The sequence below is a fragment of the Mesoplodon mirus genome, assembly GCF_964341445.2.
Source record: "Mesoplodon mirus genome assembly, chromosome: 13".
NCBI classification, from domain to species: domain Eukaryota; kingdom Metazoa; phylum Chordata; class Mammalia; order Artiodactyla; family Ziphiidae; genus Mesoplodon; species Mesoplodon mirus.
This window is the reverse complement of record NC_138989.1, coordinates 34,390,818-34,413,337: the sequence shown is the minus strand read 5'-3', so window position 1 is coordinate 34,413,337 and position 22,520 is coordinate 34,390,818. Positions and strand designations below refer to the sequence as shown.

At 37.4% G+C, this 22,520-nt stretch overlaps 1 pseudogene across 1 annotated transcript; it reads right to left on the bottom strand.

Annotated features, from left to right (window-relative positions):
- Nucleotides 1-3,894: 3,894 nt before the first annotated feature.
- Nucleotides 3,895-4,309, bottom strand: LOC309814702 (large ribosomal subunit protein eL28-like; annotated as a pseudogene). Its single transcript has one exon. The product of its transcript is annotated as a large ribosomal subunit protein eL28-like (transcript).
- Between the last annotated feature and the right edge of the window lie 18,211 nt (nt 4,310-22,520).

Genomic DNA, 22,520 nt, shown 5'->3' with positions numbered 1-22,520 from the left:
CTGCCATTTATGGAGAATGCATAAATTTATTTTTTAATTTTTAAAAATATTTATTTTATTTTTGGCTGCATCGGGTCTTTGTTGCTGTGCATGGGCTTTCTCTAGTTGTGGCGAGTGGGGGCTACTCTTCACTGCGGTGTGCGGGCTTCTCATTGCAGTGACTTTTCTTGTTGTGGAGCACAGGCTCTAGGCACATGGGCTTCAGTAGTTGTGGCATGTGGGCTCAGTAGTTATGGCTCACAGGCTCTAGAGCACAGGCTCAGTAGTTGTGGCGCACGGGCCTAGCTGCTCTGTGGCATGTGCAATCTTCCTGGACCAGGGCTCAAACCTGTGTCCCCTGCATTGGCAGGCGGATTCTTAACCACTGCACCACCAGGGAAGCCCCCATAAATTTTTATTGTATACAGTTAAATAGATTTTTTTTTAAAAAAACTTCAATGTGAAAACACAATGATGTTATCTAGATGTATATCAACTGAGAGATCACAATGAAATATCTTCAAATAAAAGCTAAGTAGGACAAAATGCTAGTTAACATAGCATATATGGCATATATATTGTTACCAATGACCTATGTCAATATTCAAAGATAAATTCATACAACTTCCAAGATTTTCAAGACAAAGAGTTAACATATGAACAGATACTGAAGAGGGCAAACAGTCTCATCCTTTGTATTCAATACGTTCGTACAATCCAGGTTTCAGCTGACTTCACTGCTATGCTTTTATTGAATTGACTTAGCAAATGAACCTTAAAAGTAAATACTCTTGGAAGCAAAGCCACCACTCTGATATTTCAGTCAGAATTTCTGGTTCTGTGCGGCAAGTAAAAGGGACATTTCCCTGACCTGCCTCTTCATTAAAACAGATTGGCTCATTTACTGGCCAAAAGTGAGGAGGATCAACTCTAATGTGGAGCAACCTCTCTCTGCCAAGGATGTTTGCAGATATTAAACACACAAATAACGGCTTGGTGTGTCCTTTAAATAAGCACTAATGCAGTTTCCACAGCAAAGGTAAAACATCACATCACTGGCACGGCAGCTTCTCTTCAGGTCAGTGTAGCTTTTCCTCACCAAAAGTGTGAGTAGGAATAGGTTTTGGAAGGAGGAGGGACATTGGGAATTCACTGGAATGAGTCAAGGTTTACACCAATGAAGGAAAGATGAAAAGGAGTAAGCATGGAGCAATTTTAGAACACCTTGCTTCCCGCAAATTCAGTACCTCTTATCAACTGATGTTAAATTAGTTGCCCTCTCTTTCTCTTTACTTTTCTTCCTTATTATATTTTATCCATATTCACAAACTATTTAAATAATATTTTGAATGCTTAGGAGAGACATGTTCATGGCATACACAAACACATCTCTAGACACATTCATGTTTATTTGGCTAAGTGTTAATAAATATATCATAGCTTAGTACATACAATGAATGAGTCTTTGGCTGTACCTTGCATCTATCATCGTAGGCTTTGGTTTTTGAGAAAAGTACAAAACGCTTAAGCATAGATAACACCTATCTGATTCCTCCAAAGGGTTGGGTTAAGGAATTAGATTAATATCAATTTTTTATATTAATAGACTTTGTTAGAACAGTTTAAGGTTCGTAGAAAAATTCAATGGAAACTATAGAAAGTCCCCATATACCCTTCTCACCCTCTACGGTTTCCCCTATTATTAACCTCTTGTATTAGTATGGTCCATCCATTTGTTACAGTTGATGAACCAATATTGACATATTATTATTAATGAAAGCCCATAGTTTGCATTAGGGTTCACTCTTTGTGTTGTTACAGTCTATGGGTTTTGACAAATGTCTAATGGCATGCATCCACCATTACAGTATCATGCAGAATAGTTTCACTGCCCTAAATATTGTCTGTGCTCCGTATTATTCATTCTTCCCTCACTCCCCAGGAATCCCTGTCAACCACTGATCTTTTTTACTGTCTCCACAGTTTTGCCTTTTCGAAAACATCATATACAGTTGACCCTTGGACAACACAGATTTGAACTGCATGGGTCCACTTACACACAGACTTTTTTCAATAGTAAATACTACAGTACTAAACAATCCACCATTGGCTGAATCCATGGATATGGAACTGCAGATATAGAGGGAGGAACTGTGTATATGGAGGACCAACTATGTTATACACAGATTCTTTACTTCACAGAGGGTCAACCCTAACCCCTGCTTTGTTCAAGAGCCAACTATAATTGGAATTATACAGTATGTAGCCTTTTCAGACTGGCTTCTTTGACTTAGTAATATGTATTTAATGTTCCTCCATATCTTTAAAAAAATTGTTTTTTAAATTTTATTTATTTATTTATTTTTGGCTGTGTTCGGTCTTCACTGCTGCACGCGGACTTTCTTTAGTTGTGGTGAGCGGGGGCTACTCTTCATTGTGGTGTTAAGGGCTCCTCACTGCAGTGGCTTCTCTTGTTGCGGAGCATAGGCTCCAGGTGTGCAGGCTTCAGTAGTTGTGGCACGTGGGCTCAGTAGTTGTGGCTTGCAGGCTCTGGAGGGCATGCTCTGTAGTTGTGGCGCATGGGCTTAGTTGCTCCACAGCATGTGGGATCTTCCTGGACCAGGGCTCGAACCTGTGTCCCCTTCACTGGCAGGTGGATTCTTAACCACTGTGCCACCAGGGAAGCCCTGTTCCTCCATGTCTTTTCATGGCTTAATAGCTCATATATTTTTAGTACTGAATATTATTTTATTGTCTGGATATACTACCATTTATTTATCCATTCACTACTGAAGGACATAATGATTGCTTCCTAGTTTTGGCAATTATTAACAAAGCTGCTGTAAATATCTGTGGCAGGTTTTTGTGTGGACATTAGTTTTCTACTCATTTGGGTAAACACCAAGGAGCACAACTGCTGGATCGTATACTAAAAATGTTTATTTTTATAAAAAGCTGCCCAATTGTCTTTCAAAGTGGCTGTACCACTTTGCATTCTCACTAGCAATGGATAATTGTTTATATTGTTCCATATCCTTGCCAGCATTTGGTGTTGTTAGTGTTCTGGATTTTGGGCATTTTAAGACGTAGTGGTAACTGTTGTTTTAATTTGCATTTCCCTAAGGGATGATATAAGATATGGAGCATCTTTTTTTAAGGTTATTTGCCATCTGCATATCTTCTTTCATGAAGTATCTGTTCAAGTCTTTTCCTCATTTTTTAATCAGATTGTGTGTGGGGGTGTGGGGGTGTCTGTGTGTTTTCCTACTGTTGGGTTTTAAGAGCTCTTTGGATATTCTGGATAGCAGTTCTTTAGATATGTCTTCTGCAAATATTTTCTCCCAGTCTGTGGCTTTTCTTCTGTTTCTCTTGACAGTGTCTTCCACAGAGAAGTTTTTCATTTTAGTAAATCCCAACTTAATATTTTCTTTCATAGATGGTGCTTTTGATACTGTACCTAAAAATTCACCATCAAACCCAAGGTCACCTAGCTTACTCTCTTGCTATCTTCTCGAAGTTTTATAGATTTGTGATTTACATTTTTGTCTATGATCCATTTTGATTTAATCTTTGTGAAAAGTGTAAGGTCTGTATAAATTATTTTTGTATATGAATGTCCAATTTTTCAAACACCATTTGTTGAAAAGTCAATCCTTCCTCCATTGAATTGCCTTTTCTCCCTTGTAAAAACATCAGTTGATTATAAATGTATGAGTCTATTTCTGGACTCTCTATTCCACTGATGTATTATTTCTATTCTTTCACCACTACTATGCCATCTTACTAACTGTAACTTTATATTAAGTCTTGAAGTCAGGTAGTATTAGTTGTCAGTTCTCTGGGGTTTTTTCTTCTTTTTTTCTTTGCGGCATGTCAGCTGACAGTTCTATTGCATGGGGTAAGGGGATAGATCGCTCAGGAGCTCTTGGTGGGACGGGTCCACTTCCTCTTCACCATCACAGGCTTCTGGCTGTGCAGGATGGTGGCTGGCTCTGAGGATGGCGGCCATGGGCAAATCTGGGCAATACTTGTTCTTTCGGATCATGTGTCGGTTGCTGCTGAGGGTGGCCTGGGCATTCTCGTCGATGGTGGTCCGCATGTAGGAAGTGGCTGGCTTTTCCTGGCCGGATATCCACTTCCTGACCACCACGACCCCTTTGCTGTCCGCCGCCGTCTCCACGCCCACAGTCTTGTGGTGAATAAGCCCGTTGTAGCGGAAGGAGTTGCAAGCCTTGAGGTTATTGGGTTCGGTGCTGTACGTCTGCCTGTTCCTCTTGATCAAGAAGCTGCAGCAGGTCCTCATGACAATCTACTGCAGATGCGTGGACATAGCAGCAGCTCCTCTCCTGGCGGCAGCCAGAGATGGAAAGGTCTCTGGCTTTGTTCTTTTTCTTTAGTATTATATTGGCTATTCTTGGCCTTTTGCCTTTCCATATGTACTTCAGAATCATTTGGTTGACAGTGCCAAAAAGCTTGCTGGGAATTTTATTCAGATTCTGTTAAATCTACTGATTAAATTAGGAAGGATTGACACCTTAATCATAGTGACTCTTCCTATCCATGGACATGGAATATCTACCTATTTAGATCTTCTTTGATTTCTTTCATCAGAGTTTGTAGTTTTCCTCATACAGATCCTGTACATAATTTTTAGATTTACATCTAAGTATTTTAATTTTTTGGTGTTAATAATGTAAATGTTACTGTGTTAAAGGTTTTGAATTCCAATGGTTCATTGCTGGTATATAAGAAAAATTGACTTTGGTATATTAATTTTGTGTCCTGTAACCTTGATATAATTGCATATTCCACTAGTGTTTTTGTCACTAGTGGAATTCCATGTTCCACTAGTGTTTTTGTCAATTCTTTTTCTACATAGACAATCATGTCATCTGTGAACAGACAGCTTTATTTCATCTTCCTCAAGCTGTACAAATTTTATCTCCTTTTTAGTCTTATCGCATTAGCTAGGACTTCCAGTACAGTGTTGAATGGGATTGGTGATACGGGACATCATTGCCTTGCTCTTGATCTTAGAGGGAAAAGCTTCTAGTTTCTCACCATTAGGTATAATGTTAGTTGTAGGATGTTTGTAGATGTTCTTTATCAAGTTGAAGAATTTCTCTATATTCCTAGCTTTCTTCGACCTAGGACACCTTCCTTACTTTTCTCCATTGTCTTAGTATATTTCTTGTGTTCTACTTCACAGAGCAAAGAGAAGCCATCATACATATTGGAATTCTATCTAGTACCCTCTAACAAACCTACAAATCTATCTAGAGGAGCTCTTATCCCTTCTTTAAAACTTATTTCATTAGTGAGGGAGAAGGTCTTCCTATCTAGGACCAGGGCTACCCTTCCTAAATTGGATTCTATTTCTTGGAAACCTCAAAATATCAACCAGACCCTATTCTCCCAATATGGTCAATAATTCTCTTACAGCTAGATTCACCCCTATCATAGTTAAATGTCATTAATTATCTCCCTTAAAAAAATCTCTCAACTCACAGGGCTGCTCATTTCTCATTCTCCTCATTTACAATGAAAATAATGAAAAAAAATCTCTCTATACCTATGAGACCTTAACCATATTAGATTGTATATTTAATTAAAATATCCCCCTCCTCATTGCTACCCCCCCTCACATTAGGTCTGGCCATGTGACTTTCTTTAGTTAATGAAATTATACGTGAGAGTGATATGTGCCACTTCTAAGAAGAAGCTTTTAGAGTAATTGCATGGTCCTGCCACTTTTTTTTTTTTTTTAACCACTATGAGACCAATAATGTCCCAGATAATGGCTCTCACTTCATTCTGGTTCTGAATGATTCAGGACATCAGAAGGGCTGATGTTAATCCACAGTGGATACTGGCTGAGCACGAAGTCAACCTTTGCAATCATATGCCCATTGAAATTTCAAAGTTGTTCTTTATTGCCTCATACTTTAGCCTACATTGACTTGCCCATGACTTCTTGCCTCCATTCTCTCTCTCCATTACCCTTGACCCACTTAAGTCTGATTTCAGGGTTATCTCATTTAAAGATTGTATTGCAATCTGCAAACATAGACTCTTCCTGACTTCTCCCTAGTCCCTTGTTGCTTCCTCTCAGTCCTCAGTCCCCATTTCCTTGGCCAGTGAATACTGGAATTTCTCAAGATCTATCCTAAGACTTCATCCCTTCTCACTCTACATTATAATCTTAAAAAGTCTCAACAGATCTATGATATTATTTTCTTCCTTTGTCTACCTGATGTCCAAACTTATATGTTCAATACGAATTTCTCTGAGTTTCTGAGTTTATATATATATAGAATATATATATTGTCTACTTTGTACCTCCACTTAAATACTTTCAAGAAGCATCACGTTCAATATATCCAAAACCAGGTTTGTTTCTAGCGTTTATTTCATTTTCTCTCATTTCCTCACAAGCTTCATAAGACAGAGCCCACATCTGTTTTTGACTCTTACAGTACCTTTGAGAAGGTGCAAAAATTCCAAGCATGATAAATTTTAAAAATAACAATTATACATATCAGGGTGAAACTGCAGATAAAGATAAAATGTTTAAAGTGAAAAGAAAAGGTATTTTTCATTCGAGGATTGACTATAGTCAGACAGCTGACTTCTTAGAACTGACAGAGAAAGCCAGAAGTTAGTAGAATAGTATATTTAAGAGGCTGCAAGAACACACTCTCAACCTAGAATTCTATATTCAATGAAAAGATCTTTCGAGAATGAAACAGAATTAGAGACTTTTTCACCTAAATTAAAAACTGAAGAGCATGTAGTGCCAGTGGCTCCTCTCTAAAGAGAATCCCAAAAGATATACTTTAGGCAGAAGAAAAATGATACCAGATGGAAATCTGAGATGCAAGAATAATGCAGGACAGGAGAGTGGCAAATGTGTGGGTAAATCTATACAAATATTTACTAAATAAACCATAATGTCTAATTTTGAAATATAGAAGGAAAATGAAAGGACATAATTCAAGACTGGAGTGACAAAGAATATCAAGGGAATAATACATATTCAGGATACTGTTACCATTTTCTTTTAAAACTGTGTGTAGGTTATGTATTTAGTGTACTGTTTTTCTTTATACCCTACAGATGTTTTATAAATATTGCTTTAACTAATATTTAATAAAAATATAAAAATGCATTTTCTTATCTCCAGCTGAGTATGAAACATGTTTATGGAGAAGTAAAATCTATAATTCATTAGAAAGTAAGACCAGCCTAGTTCACTATTCCTCATATTTCCTAAACTATAGATGTATTCCAAGAACTGATCCATGTTTTGAAATCCTTTAGTTTAGTGGCTTAGTCTATAATTCTGCACCAAAATAGTTGCAGTCTTCTATGCAGTCCTCTGAGGTATTAGTGGGTGCTTCTGACATCTGGACAAGATGAGCTAAGTGCAAAAAACCACAGTACTATGTTTTTGTTTTAAAGGAAATGATAGGGCTTCCCTGGTGGCGCAGTGGTTAAGAATCCGCCTGCCAATGCAGGGGACACGGGTTCGAGCCCTGGTCCGGGAATATCCCACATGCCGCGGAGCAACTAAGCCCGTGTGCCGCAACTACTGAGCTTCTGCCCTAGAGCCCATGAGCCACAACTACTGAAGCCCGCGTGCCTAGAGCCCATGCTCCACAACAAGAGAAGCCACCACAATGAGAAGCCTTTGCACCACAACGAAGAGTAGCCCCTGCTCACCGCAACTAGAGAAAGCCCATGCGCCGCAACGAAGACCCAATGCAGCCAAAAATAAATGAATTTATAATAAATAAATAAATAATAAAGGAAATGATCTAGTTGATATAGTTGGAAAAATGTGATTAGTGAGGTCATCTGGAATTTCATTATCTATAATGATCTTAATAAATCTCAAGATTATGTAACAACAGTTAAAGGTCACTTGCTATGTAAAGGCATTACTGTAGTTCTAAAAGCTACACTGAATTATTACATTACTGTGCCAGAAATGCAAATCTTCTTGAAGCTGTAGTGGTAAAATACTAACTTTTTCTGGCATCCTGCTCTGTAACACAAAACATCACCCTTCACAGCTTCTACAGAGGACAGAATTAGTCTTAAGAGAGTCATCACGGCAGACGTTCATAGATCCTGCCATACGAGGGAAAATTTCTACAACAAAGTGCCTAATCGTTTTAACTAAGTTTTTAGCTGTAATCTCATAACATCTTTATAAAATCAGTCAGATAACAGCTTCAACCATTTCAGTACAACTTGGGAAGTTTTAGCTAGGAAAGTAGCAAAAGCACCATATACTGTTGAGAACTACAGAACAGCCAGGCGAAATCTGTCCATGGTCCTGAAGAGGCCACCCACTGGGGTTTATTGTATGGTCAACACATACATAAGTTAATTTCAAGATTATCAGTTACTTTTTATTACTTATTTATTGTCTGATATTACCTTTGAGAAGAAATATGCCACATTCAGGGATATTGTAATTATTTCCATTTATATTAATATTTGAATAAAATTTCAAACAACTACTATTTTTTCCTCATATTTAAGTGCATTTTAAGTATGACCTAAGAAGATCAGAAGGCCTCTTACCAAAAAAGCATTTTCATATGGTGATATGCTGGTTTTTCTCCATTATTCCCTTTCCAAGATCTCCATACTTCTCTGCTCTGCTTTGCAGACCTGGGTGGCTGATCTCTAGGACATATTGTTACACTAGCTTCTGATTGGAAAATGCCTGTAAGAAGCATCTGCAGGAGAGCAGATCAGCAGGTAGGGTGGGAGAGATTGAGATATTTCCTCCCTGAATATTCACTGCTGTGGCAAAATTTTTCAGGAATAATTATAACTTTTGAAGACTATCACATCTACCAAATGATCTCATTTAGGGCTCTAGCTCTCTTGGGCTCATCCCTTTGTTTCTTATCTTTTAACAGATATAACTTCTTCCTACTGTTGCTATTCTCTGGTGCTTCAACATCTTTTGTTTGTTTCCTTAGTCCTGCCAACCACTCTGTAAGTCGACCTTTCCTTAAAAAACTTTCTTCATTTAAACCACCTGAGTGCAACTTACTTCCTGCCAGGTCCGTGAGTGATACAGAAAGTGTTTGAACCATAACTAATATATTCAATTGAGAAGACAGAATAGTAGAACATTACTACTCTTAACATTAAAAGCCCACAAAATATACAAGTCAGAAGGGAACAGGCTATAAGCACTGTGAATGCAAATACATGGCTACTTTTCTATGTAATTGAAGATTGACTCATGCATCCATTATTAATACTAGGTATCAAAAAATATTTTTTAAAATATTTGGAGTTTACTATGGAGTTAGCTCAAAAGTTTAGAATACAGTATTACTAAAATCAAGGATTCCTTTAGTCATACTTAGACTTATTAATTTTACTCATTAGTTTCAGAAAGAGAAAAAAAATTGCACATAAAACCCAAAGACTGCCCCCAGAATTCCTGCCACCAACACATCAACGGATGCCACTGGTCAAGAATGCAACATTAATTACAGAAAAAATTTATCTGCTCTCTTGCTCTATTAATAGGTCGTTAACATTTTTGAAAATTCTTCATACTTGAAAGCAGCTCAGTTTAAGGTTATATGCAGTTTAAGGTATTCATATTTGATAGGAGATGTAAATATACTAATTGATGGGCCAGGGCATATAGAAGAGAGAAATTATAACAGGTTAGACTTGTCTTCTCAGTAATGATCTTCCTGCAAGAAATCAGCACCCTGAAGGCATTCCTTTATATGAATGAAGGCCTAAAGACTATAATAGTGCAACAGAATTAAGAAGACAAGGTTGCTGTAATGGTCATTTTTGCAGAAATAAGTGTAAGAGCCTGGAATTCACCATCAACTTTAAAAGTCAGTGTACCACAATGTTCATTGCAGCCCTATTTACAATAGCCAGGAAATGGAAGCAACCTAAGTGTCCATCGACAGATGAATGGATAAAGAAGATTTAGCACATATATACAATGGAAGATTACTCAGCCATAAAAAGAAACAGAATTGAGTTATTTGCAGTGAGGTGGATGGACCTAGAGTCTGTCATACAGAGTGAAGTAAGTCAGAAAGAGAAAACAAATACCGTATGCTAACACATATATATGGAATCTAAAAAAAAAAAAAAAAGTTTCTGAAGAACCTAGGGGCAAGATAGGAATAAAGACGCAGACGTAGAGAATGGACTTGAGGACACGGGGAGGGGGAAGGGTAAGCTGGGAAGAAGTGAGAGAGTGGCATGGACATATATACACTACCAAATGTAAAATAGATAGCTAGTGGGAAGCAGCCGCATAGCACAGGGAGATCAGTTCGGTGCTTTGTGACCACCTAGAGGGGTGGGATAGGGAGGGTGGGAGGGAGATGCAAGAGGCAGCGGATATGGGGATATATGTATACATATAGCTGATTCATTTTGTTATACAGCAGAAACTAACACACCATTGTAAAGCAATTATACTACAATAAAGATGTTAAAAAAAATAAAAGTCCGATATTTCGAGTAGGAAAGCAATGTGCTAACATAACAAATGTGAGAAATTTTGCAATTTCTGGTTTTTGGAGTTCAAGAGAGTTACTCAGTGCAAGGGGAAGGTCAAGGATAAATTCCTGATTTTGAAATTCCTGCTCTTTGAAAAAAATATATAACAGCCAATAAATGTGAAATAGTCACCCAAAAAAGTGACATTAATGGTACCTGATGATGTGTGAAACTATTATGAGTTTTCTTTGGAGGCTGTTTCTTCGGTAGATCTAAAGTCTCAGGTTTAGCCAAGTTTTACTCTTCAAAAAATAGGAATGCATGCCATTCACAGTAATGTGGAAAAAACAGAAGTAGTTTCAAGTATGGGCAAATATTTAATTATCATTCAGCTTGGTAGATCATGGCCTCCATTGGCTTAATCTTACTACTATCTGGAATATAAGCACATGTTTCATTAATCATTAAGCTCCAAATTTGGTAGCAACTGATATTGTTGATCATCTGATGTCAGTTCTAAAACATTCTAAGTAGCATTAAATGGCTACAACAGTTGTTTATAATATGTGGTATCATCTCCTTGGTCAGAATGGCATTTGATAAAATTATACGTTACAGTGTAAATAACTGTATTGATCATCAGTTAATGCATAACCAAATACTCCAAAGATTAATAGCCTAAAGCAATAATTATTATCAATTTTTGATGCAAGGTCACTCGTGAGATTATAAAGACAGATGTTGACTGGACTCTGGCCATCTGAAGGCCTAACTGAGGCTAGAAGATCATTTACTAGTTGGTTCACACACATGCTAGTAGGCTGGTGCTGCCTATTAGCCAGAGGTCTTATTCCTTTCTAAATGGGACTTCCCACAGGTCTGTAAAGAGTCCTCACAGCATAGAGCCCAACTGGATCCCATAACAAGTGACCTAACAGCCCAAGGTGAAAGTCTCAACAGCCTTTGGGGACCCAGGCTCAGAAAGCACAAACCATCCCGTTTGCAGTATTGTGCTACAAAGGTCAGTCCTGATTCAGTATGAAAGGGATGTATACAAGTGTGGAAATATAGAAGATAAGGATTATCTCCATTTTTGGTGGAGACAGAGAACTGCATAGGAAATAGATAACACCATAGGACATCTGGGAAAATATTTCTACTCTTTTTGATTACTCGTAGCCTGTCACCGTTTCTTTATTCCTATTCTTATTTTAATATGAGTAAACACAGTCCACATAAATTATATCTTCCTCCTGTCATGATTCCACTAAAATTTTTTTAAATGCTTTGATAAGCATGGTTTCAAAGCCTACGTATCTCAGTTTTCAATCCTGATTCTTTTTGAGAAGAATTCAACGTATCTATAAACAATTACACCAAAAAAATCTTCTCCAAACCCAAGATGTGTAAAGTTTTTGTTTTGCTTTTTTTGTTTGTTTGTTTGTTTCTTGGATGGAAGGTCAATGAGACATAACTATACCGGTCCCAAATGAATACTAACTACAGTACCAAGAATATCTCAACCAAGTACTGGAGAGGTTTCCAGAGAGCAGATTCTTAAGACTGAAAATTATATTAGCAGCACTAAAATTCAATTTTAATTAGCCATGACACTTACATATACTTTAGAACTGATGAAGTGCTCTTCAGACTAACAATTCTTAATAAGCTCTGCTTAAATTTAATTTCTATTTCCATTTGACAGTAACCAAGGAAAACTTGTGATTCAACCCAAAGCTAATGCCTCCCAGTACAAGGGCTCTAAGTTTTCAGTCAGCTCTTACTTATTCACCCAGCCAATTTAATTTCCAAATCACAAACTTGTCCACCCTTCCTTCTGAGAACAATAATTTCCTTTGGAAGATTTCTTTAGGTTTTTAACTTTGATTGAAAGACTGTATCAAATGGAAAACATTTTATATAATCCAGTCCTTCTGTTTTATAAATTATCAAAACAGTCGCTCTTCTTTGAATCATATTTTAACAATATGTTTCAAAATATTCAATATATATTCCTTTAGAAGAATTACAATAAGTGAATGAATTTAGTGCTGCTCTTATGACTAGTAATTACACCCCTCTCTCCTCATGGCAATTTGAATACATCTTGACATTCTTTGTCTCCTTTCTTACTGATTCATAAAAATGAATCTAAAAGAAGAGTTAGGATGTTTACTGCAGAAGGAACAGAAAAGCAAGTGCATCCTAGAACTTATTCTTTAAACTTTTTGGGGGGGGTGTTTAAAAGAAAATTTCAGAGACTACTTTACCTCATTTGCTAACAGTATCCTGACTTCTGCACAGGTCAGTGCTGTTCCCTTCACTGAGCTCACCCAGGACATTTCTGTCCTTCTCTTCTAAGACTTATCCTAGTCAAGCCTATTTTCCAGCTCACTGGAAGCACATCTTCTGTGACTTGATGAAGCACTCCTTGAAACAAGAGGGCACAGCACATTCATCTTGTGCTCTCATGGTGTCCAAAACACAGTGGACACCCCATTAAATCTGTGTTCAATGGAATTTTATAAATATCTTTTCTTTTAAAAATTCAAAATCACACATATTTAATGAAGAAAAATAATGAAGCACCGTTAGAAAAAAAAAGAAAAAAAATTATAAGGTGGCTAATATTGTTATCCCCTTTTACAGATGTGGAAATTGAGGCTTAGAGATGTTATGTGGCCCAAAGATGTGGCTCCAGTGTCAGTTTCTCAACCACCGTGTGATACTGTAAAGGGTTTTAAGTGTTGCTTGCCAATGGATATTAATGAACCATCTGAGGTTGGAAATCATGAATGTGTGACAGCCAGTTAGGAAAGCTGTTGTATTTCTCATGCATTTATTGACTCATGAATCATATATTTAATATCTCCCTGACAGATAATAGGAAATGCATATGTTAGACACTCTCTAGCTGTTTAAAAACAGAAGCGGAAGGAAAAATGTGGTTGGGTTTAAGATTAGGATCAGGACAGGTCGAGTCCAATGACTATGGGGTAAAGGAATTGAGGGTGTTGCAAATCTTAAAGAAATGATGACTGGTCAAGGAGGAAATGAAATTATCCAGGAGAGACAGAGTTCAGAAAAGAAAGAATCTGAGTGACGGGGGGATGGGGGCAGGGCAGGGGGAGGGCGGTCTCAAAATTTTAAAAGGAGAGGATTAATATAAGAATGGGTTTACTGCCAATCAAACGTTTCACACATGGAGAGGTTTGGGTAACAGCAAGGTTCAAGGCGCACCAATATGGGGAAATTGCTAAAATAAGGCGGGAATAAAGGAAAAGTAACTGTGACACTATCACTTGTGCTAGTCACCCATTAGGGGAGGAAGTGAGTCTGGTGCATTTCCCCTACCCCCAAATGTGAGGAAGTGACCTGGAGGCCAGGGGTGACATCATGACACCAGCATGAGATGAATAATCACGTGAACCACATGAAAATTGTTAATGTTTGTAGGTGAAATAGCAGTTATTCTAGTTCTGGAGCTATAAGCCATAAAACTATCTAAGCCTTTATTGAACTGGCTATTTTATTCCTAGCATTATTTGGAATAATGTGTTAAATAAAAGTGTGGTTTTTTTGCTTGTTTTTGCCTGTACTGTCCAAAGTAACACTTTTTCTTATTCATCTGAAAATATAACCTATTTTCAGTATTTTGGTAAATGGAGGACAAATCCAAGTTCAGTCTCTCGGCATGGTTTTCTGTTTTGTACATGTTCATAATACTTTGTCCCTGCCTTCCACTTCACAGAACAGAATATATGATGTTCCCTGTTGAGTGTCATGGTTAAGAGCATGGATTTTAGGACCAGATTTCCTGGGTTCAAATTTTGCTTCAGCCACTTACTAGTTGTCTAACTTGGGTGAGTCACTTAAATTCTCTGATCCTTGGTAACTTTATCTGTAAAATGGGCATGATATAATATTACCTGCCCAAGAAGATTTTGTGAGGATTCAATCTGTAAATACACGCAAAGTAACTCCCACTTGGACTGGAGTAAGAACTGAAGCAGTGCTGGATATTCTTATTATAATTATTTTTAATAGAATCCATTTTCAATAAAATTTATTTTTAATATTATTTTTAATAGAAGTGCCATGATCCCTCTGGTCATTCTCTGGGTCTTCATCAAGTCCATTAGGTCTCCTGGAGGGACAGTGTGCAAACCACACATACTATTTATGATGGTGAAGCTTGGAATGCTATAAGAACACTGCAGTATTTTCACCTCTGTTTTCATATATCTTCCTAATAGGGCTCAGGAAATCTGTTGGCTCATATGCTACAGTGGTACACTGAGCTAATGTTTTCAAAGACCAGTCAAAAATGATTCTCTGATTCCCAAGCTGCATTTTATAGCTCAGATCACCTAAGGTTTATAAATAAATTGTGGCATGTTTTTCGCCCTAAATGAATTATCTTGACACTTTAATGCAATGCTGTTTATTTCCCTATTTTCATTGATATTTATCCTTGAGGAGATGACATCTACTACATAAAAGTAAATAATACTATCTACACAGCTGTGTGGTCTAGCTGATTCAAAACCTATAAGACTTACATCCCTACCAATTTTTAGAATGCTGAATAACAACTGTTTACATTTAACTCTTTTATTCTTTCCCCCTCATTTTTATTTAGCAACTATTTATTGAGAAATTCCAAGAAATGTGCTTGGTGGCATACTTGAGCAGGAGAGACCAATACATAGGCACTTTTCCTATTCTTGAAAACACAATAAACCACATCCATGGCTCCTTTGGGTCCAGACATATTTACCCTCATATATAATAAAACTATGCTCATGGAAGCAATTTAAGTGTCCATCAACAGACGAATAGTTAAAGAAGATGTGATATATATACACAATGGAATACTACTGAGCCATGAAAAGAATGAAATAATGCCATTTGTAGCAACATGCACGGACTTAGAGATTCCCATATTAAGTGAAGTACATCAGACTGAGAAAGACAAGTATCATACAATATCACTTATGTAAACCCACCTAACACTGTTCATAATAGAGTAGCGCCTGTCAAGGGCCACTATCAAGTCTCTTTCAGACACCCAAAGAGTGGAAAATTACTGAGACTGCAAGTCTATTCTCTAAAAAACCACATCCTATAGAGACACAGCCAGCCCGGGTACTGCTGTGGACCAGAAGAGACATGAACCCACCCCCTTTTCCTGCATCTTACCCTTTGAAACTTAGTAAAAGACTCAAAACCTCACCCCTCAGTGCTAATGCCACTCTATGTGTCTGGTCCCTTTCCTCCTTGGAAAGTGAATAAAAACTTTCTTTTCTTCCCTTAATACTTCTGTGAATTCTTTCACAACCCACGTCAACTCATGTAACAACTTATATGTGAAATCGAAAAAACTAATATAAATGAACTTATTTACAAAAGAGACGTAGACTCACAGGAGTTGGGGATTAACATATACACACCACTATATATATAAAATAGATAACCAACAAAGACCTACTGTAGAGCACAGGGAACTATATTCAGTATCTTATAATAACCTATAATGGAAAAGAATCTGAAGAAGATTTTTTTTTTTTTTTTTTTTTTGTGGTACGCAGGCCTCTCACTTTTGTGGCCTCTCCCGTTGTGGAGCACAGGCTCCGGACGCGCAGGCTCAGCAGCCATGGCTCACGGGCCCAGCTGCTTCACGGCATGTGGGATCCTCCCAGACTGGGGCACGAACCCGTGTCCCCTGCAGAGGCAGGCGGACTCTCAACCACTGCGCCACCAGGGAAGCCCTACACTTCAATTTTTAAAAATGGTTGAAACAAACAAGTAAGTCACAAAGTCTGCCCACATTCAAGGAGAGGTGATTACACAAAAGTGTGGATTCTATGGCAGTAAGAATTACTAGGGTCATGTTAGAATTATCCCTATGAAGATGGAGACATACATGTGTGTATGTGTTAAGATGTGTGTTAAAATATAAGTAAATATATGTAGGCATGCATATGTACATAAATGTCTAAAATGAAAGAAGCACGAGCATCAAAATGTTAAGTGTTTTTTTAGGGGATGGTGGTGTTATGAGAAAGTTTAATTTTGTTATTTGTACTTTATTGACTTGAATTTTACACTGTGCAAGAATCACTTTTATGATACAAAAAATTAAACTTATAATGGATACTGTTTGGTGGGTGGCCCCAAATTCCATGACCTCAGGTCTTGGTGAAAAGACTTCTGCTAGAATAATAACCTCTGGTCTTTTTCCACATGCCTCCCCATGGCAAAGGGTTGACATTTGAATGGGCGATGTGAGAGGAGGGACAGAGCAGGCTCCGATTGGCCTCTGCCGCTTCTTCCTTTTGGGTTTGCCTGCCAGGGAGGAGGCTTCATACTGGCCTGCATGCTGCCATTTGGTCGGGGCCACCCTTGGGGGCACTGGGGCTCACAGTTGCGTGAGTATCTACGTGTGAGTCTGTCTCATTAAGAGGGGAGGCTGGCAAGGCCCACTGGCTGTAAACTATACTGTGACTTAAAGAGGTGACACTGTCACTTTTGATTTCTCAGTTTATGTGTGTGTGTGTGTGTGTTTATGTGTGTGTATGAATGTTTATGTGTGCATGTGTATGCACGTATATGTGTGTATACATGTATGTGTGCATTTGCATGTGGGTATGCATGTCTGTGTATATGCTTGTATGTTTGCATGTATGTGCAAAACGCCATTTGGGGTTGGGGGGGAAGGAAGCAATTGTTGCCTGAGTTTTGAGTAGATGAAATTCAATGTGTACAAATGGCTCCAGTGATAGCATAAGTTATGAAACTTAAACTAAGTTATGTTAACATGAATCACTTTGTAATTACTTCCTGTCACGGATCATGACTAGCATGAAATTAGTTATGAGTTGTAAAGCTATAATGAAAATATTATGATGCAAATTATTATATACACGAAATAAAAAATTCATTAAGATTCAACACCTGCAAAAACAATCTGTAGATGACACATGCCACTTAGAGTATTTCAAGTATGTCATACCTCTATTTGCAGAAGGTACATTTCCTCTCAGTCTGTTCCATCATTTGTAAAAGAGAATGCCACTTTCCTCAAAGTATCATGAGTTAAATGAGATTATATCTATAAAAGTTCTTAGAAGACCCTCCATAAATTATGACCAAAATCTACATAACAATTCTAAACTATTTTCTATTGATAACCTAAGGTTAAGTTTATGCCTTTGTTAAGTAGAAAAAAAGGGGCTGACATCTGAAATTATTTAGATCCTAAAAATGAATAAGGCTAGCTTTTTAATTTAAGTCAATTTGACAATTTTCAGACAACGTTTTGATGGACTGTGTTTTCCTTTAATTGAACAGAAGCAGAAAAACCTTCTTGGTGTTGAAAAAATTTTTTTTCAACTGTTCAAATACACAGTAGAAGTTTGAAAAATTATCTCCTCTCACTCCTTTTTTTGGTATGCTTCCTTCAGGAAAACATATTCAGTAACTATTGAGAAGGTTTATATAGTAAAAAAGAACATGATGATACAACATACTGAAGGATTATACATTTATAGTAGCACCAATAATTCTAATCAAAGTATGTAGCTTCCCTTTCAGGCTACTGAAAGCAAATGAACTGACAATGGAAGATGCTTGTTTTCAGATTGTTAGAAATGGGTAACCTTTAGGTAAAGATCTCTGAGAATAATCCATGGACCCCCTGCATCTAAATTACTTGGAGTAACTTTTTAGTAGAGTAGATGTGTGAAATGTCCCCCAACCCTCTGACTTACTAAATTTCAATTTCTTGAGGAGTAGAAACAGGAATGAACATTAATAACAAATGACCCATGTATTTTCATGAACGTCAAAATTTGAGAACTATCGTGTAGGTCACGTGGGACAGACTTCATCACCGAGCAGACAGACGGCAAAGTAGGGCCATGATGTGATGTGGGAGAGTGGTACACTGGACAGCTTTGGGGGAGTTGATATAGACTGTTGATATTACAGTCTATAGTACAGAAGCTCTGACTGCAAGACTTAAGTCATATCTAACAACAGCCAAAAAGTAGTGACCAAAATAGCAACTCAGAATCCATCTCATTTGCATTTTCCAAAGCCTCGGTTATCAATGTCATCAAGTATGAGATGTATGAAGGGTTGCATTGTGATCTACCCCCTATATGTTAAATAAACTATTGACATCATTTGGAAAATTCAATTTGTTTCATCATTTATTTCATGGAATCTAGGTTTTTAAAACAAGGAGCTAGAGAAACAAAAATATTTTGTTAGAAAATTTTGACCATGAAAGTATTGGTTAAGCAATCTTAGCTAATGGGAATGATCAGTCTTTAGTCTACAGTTATTCAGTATACACTTAGAAGATCCCTGAAGAGAAAAAAAAAATCCATTTGAAAAATACATTTCTTCTTTTGAAATAAGTACCAAAACCCGATTTGCTTCTTTAAAATACTGTCTCACGTTAGAAAAATTAGCCAGTGGTTAAGTGATAATCAGGCTCATGGCTCTCAGAGCTACAATCAGAATTGCAGCATCTCAACAACTATTTTTCTCAAATCAAAGGCTAAGCAAAGTGTCTTCCATTTAAAATCAAACTACATAAGTCTTCCTGGTTATCTGCATGTTCGTGGTTATTTTCAATAATAGAGACTGAATCTGTCAGGACCTCCTTCATATCATTTCCTCACTCATATCTGTTGTCCTCTTTTTACATGCTCTGTTTACCTAAATATCTTGTTTCATCTTCTTAGTGCTTCAAGCATGTCAAGTTTGCCCTCTAAAGTGATACTTCCTTTATCTTGTACTTTACTTGTGTTAGAAATTCTCAGGTAGCCAAATAGTCCTTTATTGAAATGCAGTACCAGTTACCAGACACAAGTTATTGTTTTTAATAGACAAGGAAATCCCAGGGAATGATTAACTGTTTCCTTGCTTTCCACAGTATTTATATATATATATATATATATATATATATATATATATATATATATATATTTTTTTTTTTTTAAATAAAAAACGTGTAGTTTTTTTCCCTTATAGCCCTGGCAATGTATTTTTATCACATAGGTACTTATGCATCAAAATCTAGTTGGTATATTTTATCAGTAAGAATAAGCACCATGATGCCGTAACTTTTTAATATACTATTACAAATATGCTATTTGGATTTAAATATTACTATATTTAAATATTATTTGATTTAATATACTATTACAGAAAAAATATTTATGATAAAATATTATCTTAGGAAATCCGCTTAAAATACAACTCTTACAAAGAATGGTTGTATTTATTTATTTATTTATTTATTTATTTATTTATTTTTTGGGCGTTACACGGGCCTCTCACTGTTGTGGCCTCTCCCGTTGCAGAGCACAGGCTCCGGACGCGCAGGCCCAGCAGCCATGGCTCACGGGCCCAGCCGCTCCGCGGCATGTGGGATCCTCCCGGACCGGGGCACGAACCCGTGTTCCCTGCATTGGCAGGCAGACTCTCAACCACTGCGCCACCAGGGAAGCCCAAGAATGGTTGTATTTAAACTTACTACACTGTTGCTAGAAATATAAATTGGTGCAGCGACCATGGAAAACAGTATGAAGTTTCCTCAAAAGACTAAAAATAGAACTACCGAAACAACCCACTCCTGGGCATATAGCTGAAGAAAAGGAAAACTCTAATTCAAAAAGATATGTGCACCCCAATGTTCATAGCAGCATTATTTACAATAGCCAAAACATGAAAGCAACCTAAGTATCCATCATCACATGAATGGATAAAGAAGATAATACACACACACACACACAGGGGAATATTACTAAGTCATAAAAGAATGAAATTTTGCCATTTAAAACAACATGGATGGACCTGGAGGGTATTATGCTTAATGAAATAAGTCAGAGAAAGACAGACACGGTAGGATATCACTTACATGTAGAATCTAAAAAATATGACAAACTAGTGAATATAATGAAAAAGAAGTAGGCTCACAGATATAAAGAACAAACTAGTGGTTACCAGTGGGGAGAGGGATAGGGGAGGGGCAACATAGGGGTAGGGGATTAAGAGGTACAAACTACTATGTATAAAATAAGACACAGGACATATTGTACAGCACAGGGAATATAGCCAATATTTTATAGTAACTTCAAACGGAGTATAATTTATAAAAATATTGAATCACTATTTTGTATACCTGAAATTAATGTAATATTGTAAATCAACTATACTTTAATCAAAAAAAATTCAAAAGAATGGTTTCATATAAAATACAATAGAAATTACACAGTGCCTACAAAGAGGTAACTCTTTGTTGAATGGATGAATGAGAAAAAGGAAATAATTTGTCACCAATCTGAAACAAACAGAAATGCAAAATCCCAAAGCCCTGGCTGTAAGATACGGGATAACACCAGCAAAAAATAGTATGGTGCCTCATTCCTCCCTTTATTCAATTTTTTTTTTAAATATAGGTTTTGTGCACTGCCATTACATTGCTACACATTGGTATGATCCTGAATATTTTGGAAAGAAGCCCAGGCAATGATTCTGTTAACATATTAAGTAGCCGGTGATACCATCTGGGGACTTTCTCCCTTACAGTTATTTACCTGGGGTGGTCATCTGCCATTATGTAGAAGAATGATGTGCTAACATGCTTCCTTCATGGAAACCATGAGATGCCGACATATCTGCTACTCAAAAATGGTTCCCCTTTATCCTCATAGCCTTCAATCGATTCTTGCATAATTTTGATTTTTTTTAATAGAATGTGGCTTTCCATAACAACAAAATGCACTCCATTTTATAGCTTCCTCCCCAGTCTTTTCAGAGGCCGAAGGAGTACTGCCCATATGACAACTTTACCAAGACTCATCCTGAACTATTTTATGCATTCTATTTTTTTTTAAGCCATGGGAATTAACTTGGCTTGTGTGGATCACCTTTTCAAGGACACTGTCTGTCTCGCAGCTGATTGCATCAGCATCTGCAAACCTGTATGCCCAGCATTCCGGGAGACAGACCTAAAATGAAGGTGCACACAAGTGGCCAGATGTGAAGGAGATCTGGGGCTAAAGCTGGCCTTGGAAGTAGGAACTTATAAAAAAAAACTTTTAGCTTAAAAAACAGTCCCAATTTCCTCTGAGCAGTGGCAGAGCAAAGAGATTTGCTAACTTGTTCATTCAGAAGTTCTTTTCAGAAACATGAGGACAACAGGGCGGCAACCAGGGGAGAAGCGTAGACAGAAAGAGGCACTAGGAGTTAGGCAGCTGGTACGACCTGCGATGGTGCATGTCATATATACAACTAGGGCTAGGGGGTGCACTCATGCAGCATGCCCTCAGCTGCTCAGGCTACTCAGCTCACGTGAGTGTGGTGACAGTACATCAGATACGGGAGAGTGTACACACACCTGCCACACACCTCCCCTCCCAGCTGCCCCAAACCCAGAGCTAATTTGGTGGACGGAGCTGCCCTTAGGCAACACTTTGTGAAGCTCGTGCACTGCAGTAGGGGGCAAAGCAGGGAGTTCTGGAGTCATAGTCATTTGCGTTAACGGTTGGCCTTGGACACTTAAAAAAAACTATGTTTCTTGACAAATACCATAGGGTGTCACTTATATGTGGAATCTAAAATATGACACAAATGAACTTATCTACGAAACAGACTCACAGACACAGAGAAAAGACTTGTGGTTGCCAAGGGGGGTGGGGGAGGGAAGGCTGGGAGTTTGGGGTTAGAACATGCAAACTGCTATATAGAGAATGGGTAAATAACAAGGTCCTAGTGTATAGCATACACTGTGATAAACCGTAATGGAGAAGAATATGAAAAAGAACAAATACATATGTGTAACTGAATCACTTTGCTGTCAGCAGAAACTAACACAACATTGTGAATCAGCTATACTTCAATAAATTTTCAAAAATGTTTCAAAATTTTCAAAACAAAAAATTTTGTTTTTTATAACAAAAAAATTTGTTATAGAATTTATAACAAATAAATTTTCACAGTTTTTTGAAACCATG